Source organism: Loxodonta africana, chromosome X, assembly GCF_030014295.1.
Source record: "Loxodonta africana isolate mLoxAfr1 chromosome X, mLoxAfr1.hap2, whole genome shotgun sequence".
Classification (NCBI taxonomy): Eukaryota; Metazoa; Chordata; class Mammalia; order Proboscidea; family Elephantidae; genus Loxodonta; species Loxodonta africana.
The window spans coordinates 1,872,711-1,896,021 of NC_087369.1; the positions used below are offsets into that span (position 1 = coordinate 1,872,711).

Below are 23,311 nucleotides of genomic sequence, written 5' to 3' on the forward strand. Positions count from 1 at the left end.
AGATTCACCCTTCAGCCAAAGATTAGGCAGGACTATAAGACAAAAAGAGACTCAAGGGGCTCACCAGCCCAGGGGCAAGGACGAGAAGGCACGAGGGGACAGGAAAGCTGCTAATGGGGACCCCAAGGTCGAGAAGGGAGAGTGTTGACATGTCGTGGGGTTGTTAAGCATTGTCACAAAACAATATGTGTACTGTTTAATGAGAAGCTAGTTTGTTCTGTAAACCTTCATCTAAAGTACAGTAAATAAAGTAAAATAAAAAAGACGAGAAGAAAAAAATCATCATAATAAATTCCGTACATCAACTGCATTGGAACAAATCTGCATTATTGAAACAAGTGACCTGTCAGACCCGGCTGTATTGATCCCCACCTTCAACGTATTGATTGTTAAAATTCTCTCACGCCTTGTTCTCAGTAAATGCCCGAGCTTTTACTTTTCCTCAGAGAAAACGTTTCACTCCGGACTCCCCTCTCTCCTTTCCTTAAGGATCTTTTTTGCAAGCATCCCTGGCCGGCTGCTTTCTGGTCAGCTGTGCTGCGCTGTTCCCTTGGCCAGTCTTTTGCCTTTTGTTCTCTTGGGCTTTCAGTATCATTATTTTTAAATATGGAATGCTTCACAAATTTGCACGTCCCCCTTGGACAGGGGCCCTGCTAATCATCTCTGTACGTTCCAGTTTTAGGATACCTGCTGCCGATAGCTGGGCTTTTAGCCGACAGCAGGTAATGTCCCTTTCGTTCTGATCCCCTTTTTCCAAGCTACTGTAGAGTCGACTGTGACTCGTGGGGACCCCGAGTCTGCAGAGTGGAACCCTGCTCCATAGCATTTTCAATGGCTGACTTTTCAGAAGCAGACAGCCAGGCCTTACTTCCGAGGTGCCTCTGGGTGGATTCCAACCTCCTACCTTTGGTTTAGCAGCCGAGAGAGTCAACTGCATACACCGCCCAGGGACTCCAAAATCAAACCAGTTTTTGTGGCGTCCACGACAACCCCAAGTCCATTTTAAAATATGGAGACAATAACCACCCACCCCTCAAAAAAAACAAACCCAAACGGTGGCTTTGCGGTCAAGTCGACTGACTCACAGAGGCCCGTGTGAGTCAGAACAGAACTGTGCGCCACAGGGTTCTCAACGGCTGGCTTTTTGGAAGTAGAAAGCCCGGCCTTTCTTCTGAGGCACCTCTGGGAGGATCTGAACATCCAGCCTTTCAGTTAGCAGCTGAGCGCGTAACCCTTTGCACCACCCAGGATTCACACTGTGCCCATAGCATTAGTCACTGGCAGATGGTTTCAAGGGCTCCCGGCTGTCCCCCCTGTCACTGACCGAGTCAGTCCGTTCCCACAGAAGAGCCAGCGCGGCAGGTCTATATAACCGTCTTCATGGAAACACCACCCTGCAGGTGGCTAGGCTTAGGGGTCTCATGAAACTCAGAGGGGCGAAGATAGCATGGAAAGGAAGATTCTTTGGGTTAAATGATCAGAGAGAGCAAAACCAAACCAAACCGGTTGCCATCAAATCGGTTCCGACTCATAGCAACCCTGTACGACAGAGTAGAACTGCCCCGTAGAGTTTCCAAGGAGCAGCTGGTGGATTCGAACTGCCAACCTTTTGATTAGCGGCTTAGGTCTTAACCACTGCACCACCAGGGTTCTCAATGACAGCAAGACGCTGTGAAAACAACCCCTGGCGGCCTGGCCTTCAGACCCCTGGGGCGCCCTTGTCAGTTCTGTAATTAGGCTCAGTTCCCAACTAGGCAGAGGAAACCGTATCAGCTCCCCCCGCCAGGGGTTTGTGAGAATCGTGGGAAATAATTTTAAACTGGGGGAGCGCTGGTGGTGCAACGGTGAAGCACTCAGCTGCTAACCAAAAGGTTGTCAGTTCAAATCCTCCCAGCTGCCTCACGGGAGAAAGACCTGGCAATCTGCTTCCATAAAGCTTACAGCCTAGGAAACCGTATGGGGCAATTCCACTCTGTCACATGGGGTCCCCAGGAGTCGGAGTCAACTCTACCGCACCCCACGACAACAATCGTAAACTCCCAGTGCTGGTCCAGTGGTAGAATTCTCGCCTTCCATGCAGGAGACCTGGGTTCGATTCCCAACCAACACACCCCACGTGCAGCCAGTACCCGTCTGTCAGTGGGGGCCTGCGTGTTGCCGTGATGCTGGACAGGTTTCAGTGGAGCCTCCAGACTAAGAACAGGAGGAAAGGCCTGCAGATCTACTTCCAAAAAACCGCCACCGGAAACCCCCTGGATCACAATGGACTGACCCACAACCCATCATGGGGATGGCGCAGGACCAGGCAACGTTTTTCTTGCGTTGTGCGTGCTCACAGCATGAGCACCACCCAGGTGCTCCACCAAAGCTCACCCCTAAAAGCCCCCCTTGCCAGCTGTGTGGTGGGCATTTACCAAACAAGCTGCACCGGCACTTGTCCACAGGCCACCGACTGCCTTCCCGTTGCTCTGGGAGCCTGCCCACCAATTCAAAGGCTCCTGCTTGCTCCCCCACTAGTTCCGGAACTCTTGGAATTGCCTCAAAGCGGCCGCCCGGCCCCCAGCTTACACTCACCCTCCTTTGAGCTACCAGCTGCATTTATTAAATTGACTTCTCAGGCCTTTCCCTTACTTGGCTCCGAGGGAGGCTTCGGGGTTTCCAAACAACCCAACAAATCCTGGCTTCCTCCGGGAAGGCTCCACACGCAGTCACGTGCCAGCACGGAAATTACTTGAAAGATTGTGCTGGAAGGTTCCGGTACCGTCGCAGAAACAAAGTACAGGATGGTGGGTGTGCTCCGGGCCATTGTTTACACTGTGCTTTACACTATCCAATATCCAAAGCAGAATCCACCAGGGCTGGCTTTCTCTCTTTTTTTGTAACTTATTTTATTTTTGTTGTTGTCATTGAGACTATACACAGCAGAGCATATACCAGTTCAACAGTTTCTACTTGTACAGCTCAGTGACGTGGATGACATTCTCGGAGTTGTGCAGCCATTCTCACCCTCCTTTTCTGAGTTGTTCCCCCCTCATTCACATACACTCCCTGCCCCCCAAGGCTCCGATCTAATCTTTCCAGTTGCTTTTGTCAGTTGGATCCCACAGAGATAGTTCTGAATAAGGAAGACCGAAGAAGAACTGACGCCTTTGAATTGTGGTATTGGGGAAGAATACTGAATATACCATGGGCTGCCAAAAGAAAGAACAAATCTGCTTGGAAGAAGTACAACCAGAATGCTCCTTACAAGCAAGAATGGCGAGACTGCGTCTTACATACTTTGGACACGTTGTCAGGAGGGATCAGTCCCTGGAGAAGGACATCATGCTTGGTAAAGTAGAGGGTCAGCAAAACGAGGAAGATCCTTAACGAGGTGGATTGACACAGTGGCTGCAACAATGAGCTCAAACATAACAATGACTGTGAGGATGGCGCAGGACCAGGGAGCGTTTCGTTCTGTTGTACACAGGGTCGCTATGGGTCGGAATCAACTCATTGGCACCTAACAACAACAACAGTAGATAGTTTTTTAAAGGGGCCCTGGTATCAGAGTGGTTAAAACACTCCGCTGCCAACCAAAAGGTCAGTGGTCAGAACCCACCAGCCTCTCCGAGGGAGGAAGATGTGGTGGTCTGCTTCCAGAGAGATCACAGCCTTGGAAACTCTTTGGGGCAGTTCTACTCTGTACTGTAGGGTTGCTGTGAGTTGGAATCGAGTTGATGGCAGTGAGTTTTTTGTTTGTTTGTTTTTCAGATAGTTCTTAAAAGAGCATAATGCTCAAGCCAGACATTTTTACTAGTTAAACTATTCTTTGGATTTAAGATGACTTCAGGACATCATGTTTGGTAAAGTACAGGGTCAGCGGAAAAGAGGAAGACCCTCAGCAAGATGGATTGACGCAGTGGCTGCAACAATGGGCTCAAGTGTAACAACAATTGTGAGGATGGCGCAGGACCGGGCAGTGTTTCGTTCTGTAGTACACAGGGTCGCTATGAGTCGGAACTGACGGGACGGCATCTAACAACGACAACATCAGGGCATATTTTTGGTTTAAAGTTTAAAGATTATTTTGGGGCAATAGGTCCAGGAGTTCATCCAGTCTCCACAGCTCCAGAAAGTCTGGAGTCCGTGACAATTTGACATTCTGTTCTGCATTTTTCCCCCTTTTGATCAGCCATTAGGGGTAACTTTGTAATGAGCTACTCATTACAGCGCAGGGCTGACCGCCTTGGGAAGAAGGGACACCCTCCTGCACACATCCCCTCTGGGATAAACGTGGAGCCTCGTGTTGAAGGTGCATGAATATACGGTCACATTTCACAACCCACTTAGGCTTTCTTCTTAGTCGCCTTTCATACGCTGCTAGGGCACACCTGGGGAAAAAGCCTATAGGAAGGAAAAGCATCTTTTTTTTTTTTTTGAATATTTTCTTTGTTGTCTAGTGCTGCTGTAACAGAATTACCACAATTGGGTGGCTTTAAAGAACAGAAATTTATTTTCTCACAGCTCAGAGAATATACTCAGGAGGCTAGAAGTCTGAATTCAGGCCACCAACTCTAGGGGAAGGCTGTCTGTCTCTCTCTGTCGGCTCTGGGGGAAGGTCCTTGTTTCTTTAAAGTTCTGTTTCTTGGTTCCTTGGTGGTCTTTGCGTGCCATCCATCTTCCTCCATCTGTTTTCTTGCTGCTTGCTCAATCTGCCCTTTGATACCTCAAAAGAGATTGGCTTAGGTTCACCCTGCACTAACACTGTCTCATTAACATAACGGGTTCCAACTCAAAGCAACCCTATAGGACAGAGTAGAACTGCCCCATAGGGTTTCCAAGGAGTGGCTGGCGGATTCCAACTGCCAACCTTTCGCTCTTAATTGCTATGTCACCAGGGTTTCCTAACATAACAAAGAAAACCCTATTTCCAAATAGGATTATAACCACAGGTATAGCAGGACTTACAACAGATAAGTTTGGGGGACACAATTTCACCCATAACAAAGATTTTATTATATTTTTGGTGAAAATGTGCAGAGCAAAATCCCAGTGTGGTTCAGCCGTTTGTCCACTTAGCCTTCAATGACACTGGTTACAATCTTCACATTGTGTCAGGGTTCTCATTGTTTCTACTCTCGTTTTTTGTGCTTTAGCTGACGAGGCTGCTAACCAAAAGGTCAGCAGTTCGAAGCCACCAGCCGCTCCTTGGAAGCCCTATGGGGACAGTTCTACTCCGTCCTATAGGGTCGCCATGAGTCGGAATCAACTTGACAACAATGGGTTTGGTTTTTGGCTTTTAGGTGAAGGTTTACAGCTCAAGTTCATTTCTCATTCAAAAAATTGTTACACATATTGTTTTGTGACATTGACTGCAATCCCCATAATGTGACAGCACGCTCCCCCTTTCCATCCCGGGTTCCCTGTGTCCATTTGTCCAGTTCCTGTCCCTTCCCGCCTTCTGGGCAGGAGTTGCCCATTTGGTCTTGTATTCGTCTGTGCCTTAGAATAGAAACGGCATCTTTTCAGCAAGGGGAACACTGGGGAGGCACAGACTGTGTTTAGCTCGTTTTCATGACATCGTTTTCCTCTTTTTATGCACTGTTTTGTTCTCCAACTTCGAGCCCAGATTCCTGGGATTCTGGGTGTAAACACTCCCAGGATGTGAACATTCCCAGCCTTGTCTTCCTGTTATTGGTGTTTTGGGTGCCGTTGAGTCGGTTCCAACTCCCAGTGACCCCAGGGACAGAGTAGAACTGCCCCATAGGGTTTCCTAGGCTGTGATTTTTACAGGAGCAGACTGCCAGGTCGCTCTCCCTTGGAGTCACTGGCTGGGTTTGAACCGCCGATCTTTTGCTTAACAGCCGAGCGCCTAACCATCAACCCACCGGGGCTCCTTGTCCTCGCCCCTCACCGGCCTCAGGTACGGAGCAGTCGGGCTCCGAGTCAGACAGCACAGCCCTCTCTGGGTACAGGTGCACGGCTAGCCCCTGTTGCATTTTAGAAACGTGATTTATCCCCACACAGAGGCGCACGGGGTGTCCCAGAGCAAATGCGTGCAGCCCGGCTCTGCCTCTTCTCGTCTGTCAGCACCTCGGATTGCTCTATCGTTCCTCTGCCTGGCCACCTTTTTTTTTTTTTAAGAAGCATCTGCAATGCAGGAGAGTTTAAACACGAACGTCTGTGGACTGGGGCGTGAGGAAACCAGAAAGCGAAGGATCTTCATTCCAGACTAAGGAGCAAGGAGAATGGTGGGCAGCAGGTTCCTGAGGGCTCCAGAAACAAGCCCTGACGACATTTTCCTTGACTGCAAACAGCTCTGGAAGCAAGAATGAGATGCCTCGCCCTATTCTCAAAGAGCCCTGGTGGTGCACTGGTTAAAGCCATCGGGCACAAACCGAAAGGTCGGCAGTTCAAACCACCCAGTGGCTGTGTGGGAGAAAGATGTGGCAGTCTGCTTCCCTAAAGATTACAGCCCTGGAAATCCTACGGGGCAGATCTACTGTGTCCTACAGGTTCCTTAGGACTCAGAATCGACTTGACAACACCCAACGACAACCCTATTCTCACCCCCTGGCATTGTTTATCTGGAATTTTAAAACGTGTACTCCTACCAAAAAAAGAACCCTTGTTTTTCAGTGACTGGTTGGTGTTAGTTGGTGTTGAGTGAGCTGCGGCTCACGGCAACCCCACGTGTGAAGAGTAGAACTGTGCTCCATGGGGTTTTTAAGGCTGTGACCTTTTGGAAGCAGATCGCCAGGCCTTTCTTCCAAGACCCCTCTGGGTGGAATCGAACCTGCAACCTTTCGATTAGCAGCTGACTGTGTTAACCCTATGCACAGCCCAGGGGCTCCTCCATGGTCCACATGGATTAAGAATTTCAAGATGGCAACCAAACCAAAACCTTTGCTGTCAAGTGGATTCCAACTCCTAGCGCCCCCATGTGTGTCAGGGTAGCACTGTGCTCCGTGGGGTTTTCAATGGTTGATTTTTTGGAAGTACATCGTCAGGCCTTTCTCCCGAAGCACCTCTGGGTGGACTCGAACTTCCGACCTTTCCATTTGCAGCTGAGCAGGTTTGCCTTTCACACCGCCCAGGGACACCCACTGAAGACACTGTTGTTGTTGTTGTTCTTAGCTGCTGTGGAGTTGATCTCAACTCATATCGACCCCATGGGTGTCAGAGGAAACTTTACAGAAGGAGATCACCAGGCCTTTCTCCCATAGCACCTCTGAGTGAGTTCAAACCCCTCGGCCTTTCAATTAGTAGTTGATGGCTTAACTGTTGGAGCCACCCAGTTGGAGGGGTACGTAGACTAGCTTCTCGCGTATAAAACCCCGTGCTCCCTGCTTTCTTTAGCCTCCTTCAGCTTATACTTCTCCCCCAAGGAAAAACAAACTGCCAAATGAGCAAACACCCCGAGCACTTCTGAGGCAGCTTGTTCTATTCCAGCTTCCTTAGAACTTTGTGCAAGTTCTCTCTCATCTGATCGGCAACCTGCCTCCATGCGGCTGTCCTCTACTGTCTTGCGTTCCGGTTTCTCGAGAAGCAAGGATGGGCGCCCTGCCTCCGTTTATCTGCAGCTTCTGTCCACACCAAAGCTGCTCATTTTTAGCAACTCTTCTTCAAAAGAAGCTGGCTTCCAGGAGCCCCTCTGTCTTAGTCATCTAGTGCTGCTATAACAGAAATACCACAAGTGGGTGGCTTTAACAAAGGGAAATTTATTCTCTCACAGTCCAGTAGGCTACAAGTCCAAATTCAAGGCATCAGCTCCAGGGGAAGGCATTCTCTCTCCGTCGGCTCTGGGGAAAGGTCCTTGTCATCAATCTTCCCCAGGTCTAGGAGCTTCTCAGCGCAGGGACCCCAGGTCCAAAGGATGTGCTCTGCTTCTCTCTTGGTGGTATGAGGCTCCTCTCCTCTCTGCTCACTTCTCTCTTTTATATCTCAAAATAGACTGACTCAAGATACAACCTAATGCTATAGATTGAGTCCTGTCTCATTATCAGAAATGTGTATTAACATCAAAGCAAACAAAAACCAAACCCACTGCATTGATTCTGACTCATAGCCACCCTAGAAGACAGAGTACGACTGCCCCATAGGGTTTCCAAAGAGCAGTTGGTGGATTCAAACTGCCAACTTTTTCGTTAGTCGCCAAGCTCTTACCCGCTGTGCTGCCAGGGTTCCATCAGAGAGATCAGAATTTACAAGTCATAGGGGTGGTTTAGGCTAATCCCATCAGATCACAAAATGGCGGACAACCATAAAATGCTGGGACTCATAGCCTAGTCAAGTGGACACGCATTTTGGGGGGACACAATTCAATCCTCTGGGATCTTTGTTTGATGTGTGCCCAGTATCAGAAGGATGCAAGAATCACACAAGGGGCTTCAGGAGGGTCTGTATACTTTGTTGTTGTTGTTGTTAGGTGCCATCAGGTCGATCTCAGGTACTAGAGAACAAAACACCGCCCTGTCCTGTGCCATCTTCACGACCATGGGTGTGCTCAAGTCCATTGTTGCGGCCATTCTTTACACTACGTGGTGTCCCAAGCACAAACCACTGTTCTTGCCGTGTGCTGTCGAGTTGATTCTGTCTGCTAGAGACCCCATGTGACAGGGCAGAACTGCCCCATGGGGTTTCCTAGGCTGTAATCTTTATGGGAGCAGATCGGCAGGTCTTTCTCCCACAGAGCAGCTGGCGGATTTGAATCACCAACCTTTTTTTTTTGTTAACCACCTACCTTTTGGTTAGGAGCCCAGCACTTAACCGTTGAGCCATCAGGGCTCCTTAAATATATATTAGAACACACATTAAATCGGTGCTTTCCTTACACTACAAGCAAAATCAGTAACTTCTAAAATATAGAAAAACTCTTGAATTTTCTTTTTTTTTCAATTTGTAGAATATTTTTCAATATTAATAAAGAAGTATTTTTTTTTTAATGATTACTGAAACCTATGTGGGCAGAACCTACAAATATATGTTAAGCTGTTAAAAGCACATGAGGACGAGTAGCTGAAAGGTTGGCAGTTGGAACGCACCCTGAGGCGCCTTGGAAGAAATGCCTGGCAATCCACTTTTGAGAGGTCACAGCCTTGCAAACCCCACTGAGCAGAGTTCCCACTCTGAGACACACGGAGTCACCATGAATCAGAATCAACTTGAGGGCAACTAACAACTGCAACGAGCCATGGAACACTCAAGAGAAAAAGATTATTCCCAAATGCTAAAGGAGAATACAAATAAAAAATAGGAATATACTCTTAAAACTTGTGTTGAACGGCAATGCGATAGATGTGAGATTACACAGACCTACACACACACAAACATACACACACACAAGGGTCCCTGGGAGTTTGGATTCAACTTCTAATTTCCTCGCTGCCTTTCTGACCTTGGCAAAGTTACATAACCTTTCCCTTCCAGCCTGAATTTTCAACTGTGTAGTTGGGGTAATGATTATATCATCGATAACATACAATGTAACTAAAATTATTTCAATTCAGTAGCTGATACTTAACAAAACACCCTCCCTCAAATACCAGGTGTATCACTGCTGGCATAGAAAACCATGGGTCTGTTGGCAGGAATCCAGCCTACTCTTGTATCTATTAAAACTATTGCTTACCCACAATTAAGAAGGTGAGAACAGACTTCTCTCTTGTCACCATGTTGCAAGACTTTTGAGACTAGTCTTTTCATTTAATTTTGGGCTCATCATACAAGGCTCCAAAGAATGTTTCTTACTGGGTGGCACAGTTTTGATACCAACAAACTTTGCTTTTCTTTAGATGTCGTTATGGATTGCACTGTGTGCCCCCAAAGTATTTGTTGTAAATCCTAACCCTTATACCTGTATTGCATTGGGCAAAGCTGCTGCAAAAGACCTCTTTAAAGTGTTAAAAAGCAAAGATGTCACCTTGAGAACTAAGGTGTGCCTGACCCAAGCCATGATGTTTTCAATCACCTCGTATGAATGCAAAAGCTGGACAATGAATAAGGAAGACTGAAGAAAAATTGATGCACTTGATTTATGGTGTTGGCAAAGAATATTGGATATACCATGGGCTGCCAGAAAAATGAACAAATCTATCTTGGAAGAAGTACAGCCAGAATGTTCCTTAGAAGCAAGACTTTGTCTCACATGCTTTGGACGTTTTATCAGGAGGGACCAGTCCCAGGAGAAGGACATCATGCTTGATCAAGTACAGCATCAGTGAAAGAGAGGAAGGCCCTCAACAAGGTGGATTGACACAGTGGCTGCAACAGTGGGGTCAAGCACAGCAATGACTGTGAGGATGGCACAGAACTGGGCAACGTTTCATCCTGTTGTACGTGGGGTTGCTATGATTTGGCATCCACTCTTTTTTCTATGGCAACAAACAGCAACATACCTGTGGCTATAAGGAGCCCTGATGGCACAATGGTTAAGTGTTCATCTGCTAACTGAAAGTCAGCAGTTCAAACCCACCAGCCGCTCTGTGGGAGAAAGACGTGGCAGGCTGCTTTCATAAAGATGACAGCCGTGGAAACCCTAGGGGACAGTTCTACTCTGTTTTATAGGATCGCTGTGAGTCAGAAATGTCTCGACAGCAATGAGTAACTCATCACGGCAGAGTCCCTGGGTGAAATGAACAATTAAGTGTTCAGCTAGTAACAGGAATGTTGACATTTCAAAACCACCCAGCAGTTCCCCAGAAGAAAGGCCTGGAGTTCCACCTCCAAAAGGTCACAACCATGAAAAACCATATGGGGCAGATTCACTCTGTCCTATCGGGGAGCTGTCAGTCGGAATCGACTGAACGGCAACGGCTTTGGTTTTGGGGTCTATATCTGTGAACGAAGGAGCCCTGGTGGTGCAATGGTTAACCACTGGGGTTTGAACCCAGCAGTGCACCTCAGAAGAAAGACCTGGCAAACATAAAGATTACAGGCTAGGAAACCCTATGGGGCAGCTCTACTCTGTCACACAGGGTTGCTAGGAGTCGGAATTGACTCGAAGGCACCCAACAACAACACACCCCATGGATGTAATCCCGTTTGGGAATAGGGGTTCCTTCGGTGTGTTCATGAGTGTAGGGTTTGTCTTAAACTTAATCACTTTCGGGATCTACAAGCAGCCGATTAGGCACAGAAGCACACAGGGGAGGACAGGTGCCACCTGGACATCGCTAAGGAACCGAGGTCCAGAAGCTGAAATAGACAAGGACCTTCCCCCAGAGCTGACAGAGAGAGCCTTCCCCAAGAGCTGGAGCCCTGATTTCAGGCTTCTAGCCTTCTGAACTGTGAGAGAATAAATGTGTCTTCGTTAAAGAATACACTCGGCGTATTTCTGTTACCGCAGCGCTGGGGAGCTAAGACAGGCATGAAACAGCCAAAGGGACAGCGAGATCTAACGGCAGGGACCCCAGAGAGCTGCTGGGTCTGACCGTGAGCTGGCAGGCCTGAAGGGAAACCAGGCATTGATTTGCAGAAGCAGAGAAAGGTCTTGCACTCCAGCCAGAAGCTCCAAGTGTGATGTTGTGCTTGGTGCTCACCAGCTCTGTGACCTTGGGCAAGAAACCACCTGCCCTTCTGGATTTCGGAACCTGGAAATGGGGAAGTTAGGGGTCACTGGCCCCTTCCCGGGAAAGAAGACAGACCCCAGGGAGCTCCAACTGCGAAGGGCTCTGCACACCGGAGTTCCTGCAGCCTCGTCTTGTTTGAAGGGCGTAGGCTGCACCCTTGTCTGTGAGTGGGGGGCACCCCATGTTGGCAAGCGCACTCGTTAGCTGTCGGCACACCTGGCGGCCTCGGGTGTGTTGTGCAGTTTGGGTTCTGGGACCTACGTTTGCTCCAATTTAGTGATCAACCTTTAAGCAGGTGTGGCATGATTATGAAATTCAGTTCAGTTCTTCGTAGAACCCACAAAGGTGCGGCTGCTGTCTAATTTAAGGAGCCCTGGTGGCGCGGTGGTTAAGTGGTGGGGTGCTAATCGAAAGGTTGTCAGTTCAAACCCACTCGGCAGCTCTAAGGGAGAAAAGACCTTGGGACCTGCTCCCAAAAAATGAGTCAAGAAAACCCTATAGGTCAGTTCTACTCTGTCACATGGGTTCACTATGAGTCAGAGTCCGCTCGACAGCACCCAGCAACAACAGTGTCTAATTTGGGAGCATCTCTGGATGGTGCAGAGGGTTAAGCACTGGACTACTAACCCAGAGGTTGGCAGTTCAATCCCACCCGGAGGTGCGCCAGAAGAAAGGCCTGGCAATCTGCTACCATAAGGATCACAGCCTTAAAAACCCCTATGGGGATTCTACCCTGTACACACGAGGTCACCACGAGTCGGAATCGGCTCAAGGGCAACTGGCTTGGTTTTTAGCATCTTCTCCGAGAAATTTAATAAGCGTTGCTCTCTTTGAATCAAAATCGCCTGTGAGGAAACCATTAAAGGGGGGCTGAGAAGGGGCAGACTCAGAAATCAGCAGATTGGAGGGGGATCTAAACTAGATCCCCAGGCAAGGTTGGCACAGCAGCTGCGGTGGGCCAGGCCTAAAAGCATCCCCAGTGGAGCCTGTTATGTAATTTTTGGAGATTTTGAACGTGACTGTGTTTTTCTATCCCTCCCAGAACTGCCCTCCCCCTCCCCAGTGATCCCCCATATCACACTTTCCTCCCAAACTTTCACCCCAGAAGCCAGCATCTCCTGGTGTCCCCCATTTTGCTACGTGACTAACTGGCAGGGTGGGTGTCTGCGATGACAATTCTGGATGGAAAATTCAGCTGCCGCTTGTGGGACGTGGCCCTGGAAGGCTCCGGTGCCCTTTTCTCCTGCAACGGGAGCAGTTTTCAGGGTGCTGAGGTTGGATTTGCATCACAGCTTCGAGCCTGTCTCTGCTGCATGGATTTCATTGGAAACCCGGAGCATCTGCAGTACTTTGGAAATATGTCGTTGTCCAGGAGCCTCGGGCTTTAGAGGTTTGGGGTGGAAGAGGGGGGCTGAGGCAGAGCCTTCTAGAGACCCCACATCACAGCTCTCAGATGTCCAGCCAGCCAGCACCAAAGAACCCCTTAAGAATGGATTTTCTTTCCCGAATACGGGAGTAGGGGGGCAACACGAATGGTCCCCTATTCTCTCAGTGTTTGTTATCTTGAAAATGGGTCTCTCCTCCTCCCACTCCCCACATATCAGCGGTGACAGCGTGTTAGATGTTGTAGGGCCACATACTGTATCAATACCGAATTTTTTCTTTGTGTCATAAATATATATATATACACCTATAACAAAATATTTGCCAATTCAATTTTTACATGTATATTTCAGTCAACAGGAGTCCCTGGGTGTCTGCAAATGGTTAAGGGCTGGGTTACTAGCAGAAAGTTGGGGGTTCAAACCCACCCAGAGGCACCGCGGAGGAAAGGCCTGGTGCTTCTGAAAGGTCACACCCTTGAAAACCCTATGGAGTAGTTCTACTTCACACACATGGGGTCGCCGTGAGTCAGGGTCAGACTCCAACAACAACAACAACAATCCTTCAAGTCAATACCGATTTTAACTACAGAAGAAAACACACACACACATGCCCCTAAATCAGACATTCTCAGCGCCTCCAGGTTTCTGAAGATTCCTGGGACAAGGAGTCTTTGGGTTTTTAGTTCATCCTAACCCTCAAGTGGCTAGACACAGGTCATCCGAGCGGAAGACGCGGACGTGGAATTTCCCAGATCTCTGCGGGACCAGAGCCTGCTCCCCCAGGATCCCAGGACCCTGCTTGCCTCCTTCGCTGCCCTGATTACCAAGCGAGACACCGCGCTCCGCAGATGCATAAATTGGCAGCCTATTTCAGCTGGGTGTTTTTCCTCACACGTTCCTTTTTTCCAGAGGAATGTTCAAAGGGAGGCGTTTTTCCTCGCTAACGAGACACACCTTTATTTAACACACAGGCGCTTCACCTCCCCAAACTTGCTGGCACGGTTGGTGCAGGCATAGCCCGCTCCTTGTCGCGTCTCCTTTCCTCTCTTGGGGCGCAGAGGAGGGGGGTTGGGAGCAAGCCTCCCCCCTTCCTTTCCCCGGGCTTTTGCTCCCCTGGGGGCGTCTGGTTTGCTAGAAGGGCGCAGCAGCCTTCTGACCTGTTCTCAAAGGTGTCCCTTTGGCGCGGATGGCGCGCGGGCCCTGGGCACCGCGCCCCCCTTTCCCGCCGCGAACGTGCCCGTAGGAGCTGCCGGGGGCGGCTGAGCGGGGTCCGGGTAACCGCGGGCAGACAGATGCGGACCGGGCGGCGCGCGCAGGCGGCGGCGCCAAGAACCCGGAGCGCGCGCCCCCCTCGCTGCGCGGGTGTCGGCAGCGCGTTCCGTGCTGGACCCCCGGGGCCCGGGGAGACTTGCGAGCTGTGCCGAGCGCCCCCTCCACGCCCTCGCCGCCGCCGCGTCCCCTCCGTCCCCGCGGGGAACCGGAGCCCAGGCCGGCGGGGAGACAGTCCCGCCCAGGCTGCGCGCCCTCCCTGAAGTTGTGCGCCCCCCGCCCAGGGTGCACTCACCCACGCTCCCAGGGCGGTCCCTGAAGGTCACGGCCGGGCGGCGGGAGCGCGGCGCGCGCGGGGGGCCCCCATGGCGGCGCGGCGCCCCCGAGCTCAGATGCCGTGGTCGCAGTCCACGTCGCGGCAGATGTACCACAGGATCACGTAGAGGATAAGCAGGATGGCGAAGATGAAGAGGGCCACCAGGATCGCCTTGGTCACCGGCGAGATGAGCGACTGCATGGCCCCGGCGGGGCGGCGGCGGGCGCGGGCGCGGGGCGGGCGCGACGCCCCAGACCCCGCGCGCCCGGACCCCGCGCCGGCCCCGCCGCAGCCGCAGTGCTCCGGGCCGGCCGGGCTGCGCCGCGCTCTGCGCTCGGTCAGCGGGCCCGGCGGGGCTGGGCACGCGGCGCGGGGCGGGCGGCCATGGGCGCGGGGGCGGCGCCGCGACTCCCCAACTTGGGCGGCGGCGGCGGCGTGGTGACAGGTGGAGCGGCCGGCGCAGCGCGAGCGTCCACGGGCGGCGGGGGGCGCGAGGCGGGGGCGCGCGAGGAGCGCGGGGGCGAGCGCGGGGGGGCTGCGGCGCACCGGGAAGGGAGCGGCGTCCCCTGCACCCCTCCCCGCCCTTCCCTCCAAAGCCCCTCACTGCTCGACGCCTCATTCCACCCCACTGTCTCCTATCCCCAAAAACCCCCACCGCCCGCCCACCCCCAAACACCCCTCACTGCCCGCCTCCCCAAACCTCCTCTCACCAGCCGCTCACTCCAAAGCCCCATCATTGTCCGCCCCCCAAAACCCATTCACTGCCAGCTCACCCCCAAATCCATCCTCATTGCCCGCCCACCCCCAAAACCCTCCCGGTGCCCGCCATCCCTAAAACCCCCCACCGGTCGCCTACCCCCAAATCCCACTCATTGCCCGCCCGCCAAATCCTCCTCACTCTCTCCCAACCCCCTCCACCGCCCCCTCTGCACCGCTCCTTGGATGCGTCCCTTACCCTGGCCCCGGTCCATCCCATCCTGCTCTTCTTCTTTCGAGGTCCCCTTCTTTCTGCCTTCACCTCCCTTCTCCCTTGCTCCCTCTCCTATCGCCGCCTTCATTGTCTCCTTCACCCTGCCACCTATTTTGGGGTCCCCTTCTCCCCTCTGGCATCCCCACTCCGCGCCCTGCTGGCGAGCTGCGTTGTAATTACGGGGTGGCGGGGGGCTGATGGAGAAGACTGCCCCTTCCCCATCCCCCTCTCTGGGTAGCATTGAAGAGGGGAGGGGCTGCGGGGGCCCCTGGCTGCTGGTACCAGGCGGGAGGAGGGGAAGGGGAGGCCTTGAGATGGCTGGACCTGCGCCCAGAGTCAGCGCTTCCATGAGGTCTGCCAGGAGGAGGTTCAGGGTCCAGTGCGGCAGACCTCCCCAGGTTCTGGGGACCAAAATGATCCAGCTTGTCTCCCACCCTGCAGGGCTGGGCAGTGGTCGAGGTGGAGGGGTGGGAGAGGGGGGAGGGGGGAGTTGGAGGGGGACCCCCCACACACACACCTTAGGCGGGTAGGCTATGGGGTATTTGGGGTGATGTCTGATGGGAATACATACAAGTCCGTGAGCACTTGGGAACAGTATGAGACCACCCAGGCCGGGCCCTGAAGACCCACCTTAATTAAAGTTTGCAGTGTGGGCCGGACATAACCAGTTAATGGGTTGCCTTCCTGTCACAGTAGAGCTGTGCCGCATACGGTATTCAGTGGTTGATTTCTCAGAAGTAGGATGCCAGGCTTTTCTTCTGAGGATCGTCTGAGTAGACGCAAACCTGCAACCTTTTGGTTAGCTGCAGAGCGCATACCTATGTCTATGTCTCTCTCTCTCTCTATAACAAAGCAAACAAAAAAGTATATATACGTTTATACTTCCCCCCCCAAAAAAAAAATCAAACCCGTTGTTGTCGAGCTGATTCCAACTCATGGCGACCCCATGTGTCACAGAGGAAAACTGTGCTCCGCGGGGTTTTCTACGCTGTGATATTTACGGAGGTCGATCTCTAGGCCTTTCTTCGAGCCCCTCTGAGTGAACGCGAATCTCCAACCATTCAGTTATCAGCTGAGCACGCTTGCTGTGTGCACCACCCAGGGTCTCCCGGAGTAGAGATATGCTCAGTGACATGTTGGTGTCACCCATGGAAAACTATTGGATTGTCTGCAATCGTGTGCGTTTTTACTTGACTACTAAAGGTTGGCGTTTGAACCCACGTGGCAGTGCTGCGGAAGAAGGGCCTGGCAATCTGCTTACATAAACATTACCAAAACAAACCAAACCCCTTGTCTTCGAGTTGATTCCAATTCCTAGTGACCCTACAAGACAGATTAGAACTGCCCCACAGGGTTTCCAAGGCTGTCATCTTTATGGGAGCGATCTCCAGGTCATTCTCCCCTGGAGCTGCTGCTGGTTTCAAGCTCTCAATCTTTTGGTTAGCAGCCGAGCTCTTAATCTTTGTGCCACCAGGGCCCCTTCCCTGGAAAACTCTATGGAACACAGTTCTACTTTGGCACGTTTGGGGTTGTCGTGAGTGGGAACTGAGTAGACGGCAATGGGTTTGGTTGTTTTTTGCTTTTTATTATTTTACCCTCACAATGGTGCTCAGAGCAAGAAAGGAAACCCAGGTGTGAAGGTACAGAAGGCGTGAGAGGAAACGTATTGGGGTTCTTTTGCATCGAACGGAATGTATTTTTGCAATTGTTGAGAATACACACAGCAGAACATACACCAATTCAACGGTTTCTACATGTACAATTCAGTGACCTTGATGAGAGCCTTCGAGTTGTGCAGCCACTCTCAGCCTCCTTTTCTGAGATGTTCCTCCCCCATTGACATCAACTCACTGTCCCCTAAGCTTCCTTTCTAACCTTTCAAGTTGCTGTTGTCAGTTTGGTCCTGTAGAGACAGTTCTTGAAAACATCACAAGGCTCAAGGCAGCCATTCCTCACTAATTAACCTAAACTATTGTTTGGTTTAAAGACTTCAGGGGACAGTTTTGGTTTCAGGTTTAAAGAATATTTCAGGGCAACAGCTTGGGGAAATGTGTTTTTAATGTAAGAAGCTGAGCTCAATTGGCTGTGCGTTTTTGAAATCGCTGCCTTGGCTTTTCTGTGTGTTTTTGTTTGGTCACTGAAGCTGTAGGTATGTTTAATTTGATCTTTTCTCCAGAGTCATTTTAGGATCAAAGGTATTGTTGTCCATTGAATGTGTCCCTCAGAAGTTATACTGAAGTCTTCACCCCTGTTCATGTGAATGTGACCTTATTTGGAAATAGGGTCTTTGAAGGTGTTATTAGTTAGGTGAACATGAGGTCGCACTGGAGCAGGGTGCGTCCCAATCCCATCCAAGTGCTGTCCTATAAAAGAGAAGACACAGACACAGAGGGGCGGCGGCCCTGTGAAGACAGAGCAGAGAGGGTGGGATGAGGCCACAAGCCCAGGAACACCTGGAGGCACCAGAAGCTGGGAGAGACAAGGAAGGGTCCTCCCCTAGAGCCTCCAGAGGGAGCCAACCCTCTTGATTTAACCCTCCTACAACTTGTAACCTGGCCCTGGCCACCCTCAGACCCAGCCGACTCCGCTCACCATACCCTTTGGGGTTGCATAACTCTGTCCAGAAGGAACCCTGGTGGTTCATCAGTTAATTGCTCAGCTGCTGACTGAAAGGTTGGTGGTGTGAACCCTCCAGTGCTCTGAGAAAGAAAACACCTGGCAATCTACTCCCGTAAGGATTATATCCTAGGAAACCCTATGGGGCAGTTCTACTCTGTGACACTGGTCTCTATGAGCCGGAATTGACTCGACGGCACCTAACAACGCTATTCATTCCCATCTGTAGATCTCCGTCTCTTGGGCAGCTCCCACCTGCAAACATTATCTCACTTTTACAGGGTTGTTTTATAATCCCAGGACCGGGTACGCGTACTTCTTTTCCCTAGCTCTATATGACTTCTCCAACCAAGTACAGCAGAAAGCTAACATTTCATGGTATCAACCATCCCTTGGAGTGAATTATTTTAGGATCCATTGAAGGGCTGATTCCTGAGTTGAAACTTGTCATCTCTCACTCATGATGACCTCAGGTACAAGCCGCCCGGTCCTGCGCCGTCTTCACGATCACTGGTCTGCACGAGTCCATGGTTGCGGCCACTGTGTATTTTGAGTGCCTTCCAACCTCGGGGGCTTATCTTCCAGGACCATATCACTGTTCTGCTGTGATCCGTAGGCTGAACTGTAGGCTGATTTTTGGGAGGAGATGGCCAGTCCTTTCCAGCTCGTCTTACTCTGGAAGTTCCCCTGAAAACTGTTCAGCATTATAGCGCCCTGTGAGCCTCCACTGACAGACGGGTGATGGTTTCTTATGAGATGCACTGGGCAACTGATTTAATCACACGTTAATGAGCCCTGGTGTCGCAACGGTTAAGGGCTCGGCTGCTAACCCACCCGGAGGTGCCGAGGAAGAAAGACCGGGTGATCTTACTTCTGTAAAGATCCAAGAAAACCCTATGGGGCAAGTGTACTCTGTCACATGGGGTCGCTACGAGTTGGAATTGACTCAACAGCACCCAACAAGAACACCACCACCCGCCTCTGTCTCTGTTCTAATCTCCCACTACTGTTGATTATCTTGATGCCCCTGAAAGGTGAAGTTACGCAGCCTTGTAACCAGGTGATACATTGTTTCAGAGGATCTTTGTGGTGACACATTGTTTTTAGGCATTCAGGAAGGATCTCCACAGATTATTATCCTGGTCTTAGATCCATGATCAGGTCCCTGGGTGGGGCAGACGGTTTGCCATCAACTACTAACCTAAACAATGACTCAGTGTATTGGGCAAATCTGCTGCAAAAAACCTCTTAAAAGTGTTAAAAAGCAAAGATGTCACCTTGAAGACTAAGGTGCGCCTGACCCAAGCTATGATATTTTCAATTGCCTCATACGCACGAGAAAGCTGGACGATGAATAAGGAAAACTGGAGAAGAATTGATGCCTTTGAATTATGGTGCTGGCAAAGGATATTGAACATACCACGGACTGCCAAAAGAACGAACAAATCTGTCTTGGAAGAAGTACAACCAGAATACTCCTGAGAAGCAAGGATGGCAAGACTACATCTCACACACTTTGGATATGTTATTGGGAGGGACCAGTCCCTGGAGAAGGACAACATGCTTGGTAAAGTAGAGGGTCAGCGGAAAACAGGAAGACCCTCAAGAAGAAGGATTGACACAGGGGCTGCAATAATGGGCTCAAGCATAACAACCATTGTGGGGATGGCACAGGACTGGGCAGTGCTTTGTTCTGTTGTACGTGGGGTCGCTATGCGTCTGAACCGACTCGATGGCACCTAACAACAATACTAACATAAAAGGCTAGTGGTTCGAACCCACCCAGCAGCTCTGAGGAAGAATGGCCTGGGGACATGCCCCATAAAGAGTGTAAACCAAAACCCATTGCCATTGAGTTTATTCTGACTCGTAGCGACCCTATAGGGCTTCCTAGGCTGTAATCTTTACGGAAGCAGACGGCTACATCCTTCTCCAGCGGAGTGTCTGGTGAGTTACAACTGTGGACCTTTTCGTTTGCAGCCAAGCAATTAACCATTGTGCCATCAGGGCTCCTTAGAGTGAATTCGGCAACAAAATATTCCTATAAACCCCTCACGCATTCGTGCCCAGCCTGAGTGAGCCAGCCATCCCTTGCAGGAGGTGTTTCTTCTCAAGGCAACTCCCACGACCCCCAGCGGGTCTAGGGCTGTGCCAGCTCCTGGGGTTGCAGTCTTTGGGCACCTCACACTTCTCACCTCTGTGCACAGCTGGGCAGGGTGGTGGGACGGCTCCTCCAGGCAATGACTGTGCGCAGCGTCTGAGCACCCAATAAGCAAGGTAAGCACAGGCTTACTTGTACTTACTAACTAACCTGTAGTGAACAATTTCACATATTTTCACCACGTCAAAGATTCTGCTTCTAGGTTCGGCTGGCATCTGTCTCCCTCTCAACCCCACAGCACCTTCCTACAGAATCAAAGCCCTTTTTCAAATTTACAATCCCTGACAGGGACAGAGTACCCAGTAAGCAAGGTAAGCACGGGCTCACTTGTGCTTACGCACTAATCTGTAGTGAACAGCTTCACGTGTTTTTCATACCCGTGCTTACCTTGCTTGTTGGGAATCCTCTCGCCTATAGGAGAGCCCCACTCTGCCATACAGGATCTCCATGAGCCGGAAATTGGCTCAACGGCACCTAACAACAGACACCAGCCGAGTCCAACGCACTGGTTTTCATTTTAGCTCAAAGTAGCATTGAGAACCTCGCAGTAAAGGACCAAGGACCCTGGGGCACGGAGAAGGTGGGCAGGCAAAGTCACACCAGCGTCAGAATCTCCCAGGCTGTTAAGCGTGGGAGAGAATTGCCTCATTTCTGAGGGTCTGAGCAGGAGCTGGTCAAAGGCCAACAGAGCTGGGAGCGGACCCCAGGCGAACAGCTGCTGGCTCACGGTCAGTTGATTCAGAAAACGGGCGTGTTTCCCTAACCCTGCTCCACATCAGCAGGGTATCCCTGGAGAAATTTGGGATTGGTCCAGCGTTCCATATAGAAGATTGAACCTCTTCTCCGAGAGCTTTTGGACAGCGTCTTTCTCTTGCTCGACTCTTTCAATGCCCAAAGTAATTAAATAATAATTGCTTCTGCCTCTGCTTCACTCTGAACGTCAGAACAGATATTTTTATGATAGGAAGACTGCCTTCCTTCCAGGCTCTGAGTGTCCAAAGTCTGAGCCATGGCAGCTTCCTTTGTAGGATGGGAACTCTTGGGGTGTCATCTCCCGGACCTGAAGGTTGGGTCACCCAACGTTCACCGTTGTTCAGACTTGGTTATGCTCCAGTTGTGTTGTTGTTGGGTGCCATCAAGGTGGCCTGGGTTTATGGTGACCCCGTACACCATGAAACAAAACACTGCTGGGTCCTGTGCCATCCCCACGATTGGTTATGGATTGGTCTCTTGTGACCCCCAGGGTTTTCATTGGCTCATTTTCAGAAGTAGATTGCCAGGCCTTTCTTCCTAGTTTTTTTTTTTAATCTGGAAGCTCCCCTGAAACCTGTTCAGCATCATGACAACAGGCAAGCCTCTGCTGACAGATGGCTGGTGGCTGTGCGTGAGGTGCATTGGCCAGGAATCGAACCCGGGTCTCCTGCATGGAAGGTGGGAATTCTACCACCAAGTCACCCCTGCAATCTGTAGTGGCTGCCTTCCAAAATTCATTTTCATAAAACTTTAATTTCTAAACCATCAATTTGCTAACCAAATCTGAGGCCACCCAATGTGTGTTTAAGTGTGCTGGGATGGGGGTGGGGGGTTGAAATTATGGCTATTTTCCTTCTTGATTTCTTTTCTGTTTTTGGTTTTTTTCTTTTACTGGTTTAGTCAAGTTTACCAGCTAACTTTGGCAATAAAAAAATAAAAAACTTCACGAATTTAGGCAGAAAAACAAAGCAAACGATAAAAGTAACAAAAGCCAATAAATAAATCCAGTGTTTGCAGAGGAAGAGAATAAAGCCTTAGTGGTCAGGTATCGTTTCAGCGTCTTAGCTCACGGCTGTTGCTTTTCTTTAGCGTCTCAGCTTCATTAATCTTTAGAACGCGGCTTTTTATCGTTTGTTAAAATAATTTCAAAGGTGATATGGGAAATCACAGTGGAAAACAGCTAAGCTTATATGTAGGTGCCATTTATAAATTTAAGCACTGTTTTCGTTTATCACATTTTCATCTGAGAACAGAAGAACTCACGCTAGAAGGACCTCTGTTTAAATGGAAGCAGACGGAGCCCAGGAGTCCTGGGTGGTGCAGGCTTGCTTGGCTGCTCACCCAAAGGTTGGAGGGTGCAGTCCACTCGTTAGTGCCTCAGAAGAAAGGCCTGGCAATCTTTGGAAGGCTCAGCCATTGAAAGCCCAATGGAGCTCAGTTCTACTCTGACACACGTGGGGTTGCCATGAGTCAAAGTAGACTGCACGGCGATTGGCTTTTAGGAGTCCTTGGGTGGAGCAGACAGTTAAGAAACTTGGCCGCTAGTGAAAAAGTTGGAGGTTCTAGTCCCCCTAGAGGCACCTCAGAAGAAAGGCCTGGCAGTCTGCTGAAAAATCAGCCACTGAAAACCCTACGGAGCACAGTTCTGCGCTGACGTACATGGGGGCGCCGGGAGTCATAGTCAACTCGATGGCAACTGGTTTTCAATGTGGTCCATCTGCCTTTTCACGGGAGGTAGTTTCAGAAAGAAAACAAACAAAACCAAGCCCATTGCCGCCGAGTGGATTCCAACTCCTAGTGACCCTATAGGACACCAGAGAGCTTCCCCACAGGGTTTCCAAGGAGCACCTGGTAGGTTTGAACTGCTGACCTTTTGGTTAGCAGCAGAGCTCTTAACCACTGTGCCACCAGGGCTCCTTCACAAAGAGATGCCCCTGAAATTCTTTGACAAGTGCTTTGTCCCAAATATGGATTCATTCAGCTATTATATACAGAATGGGGTATTTGTTAAAATTTTTGTGCAGATAAACCTTCTTGATTAATTTTTTTGTTTCTTTTTTGCACTTTACGTCTGAAACGCTCTTCAGTTAGAGATGTCTTGGAGCCCTGGTGTCACAATGGTTAGGTACTCGACTGCTAACCAAAAAGTCGGCTATTTGAACCTGCCCAGCAGCGCTGAGGAAGAAAGGCCTGGCAACCTGCTCCTGTAAAGACTACCACCTAGGAAAAAACTCTGTGGTGCAGGTCTACTGTAACACATGGGGTCACTATGAGTCGGAATTGACTGGA

The 23,311-nt window shown here is 50.4% G+C and overlaps 1 non-coding gene across 1 annotated transcript; it reads right to left on the reverse strand.

The window, feature by feature from the left end:
- Positions 1 to 600: 600 nt before the first annotated feature.
- LOC111748927 (U6 spliceosomal RNA) lies at positions 601 to 703 on the reverse strand. Its single transcript, XR_002784383.2, has one exon. It is a non-coding gene; the product is annotated as a U6 spliceosomal RNA (small nuclear RNA).
- Between the last annotated feature and the right edge of the window lie 22,608 nt (positions 704 to 23,311).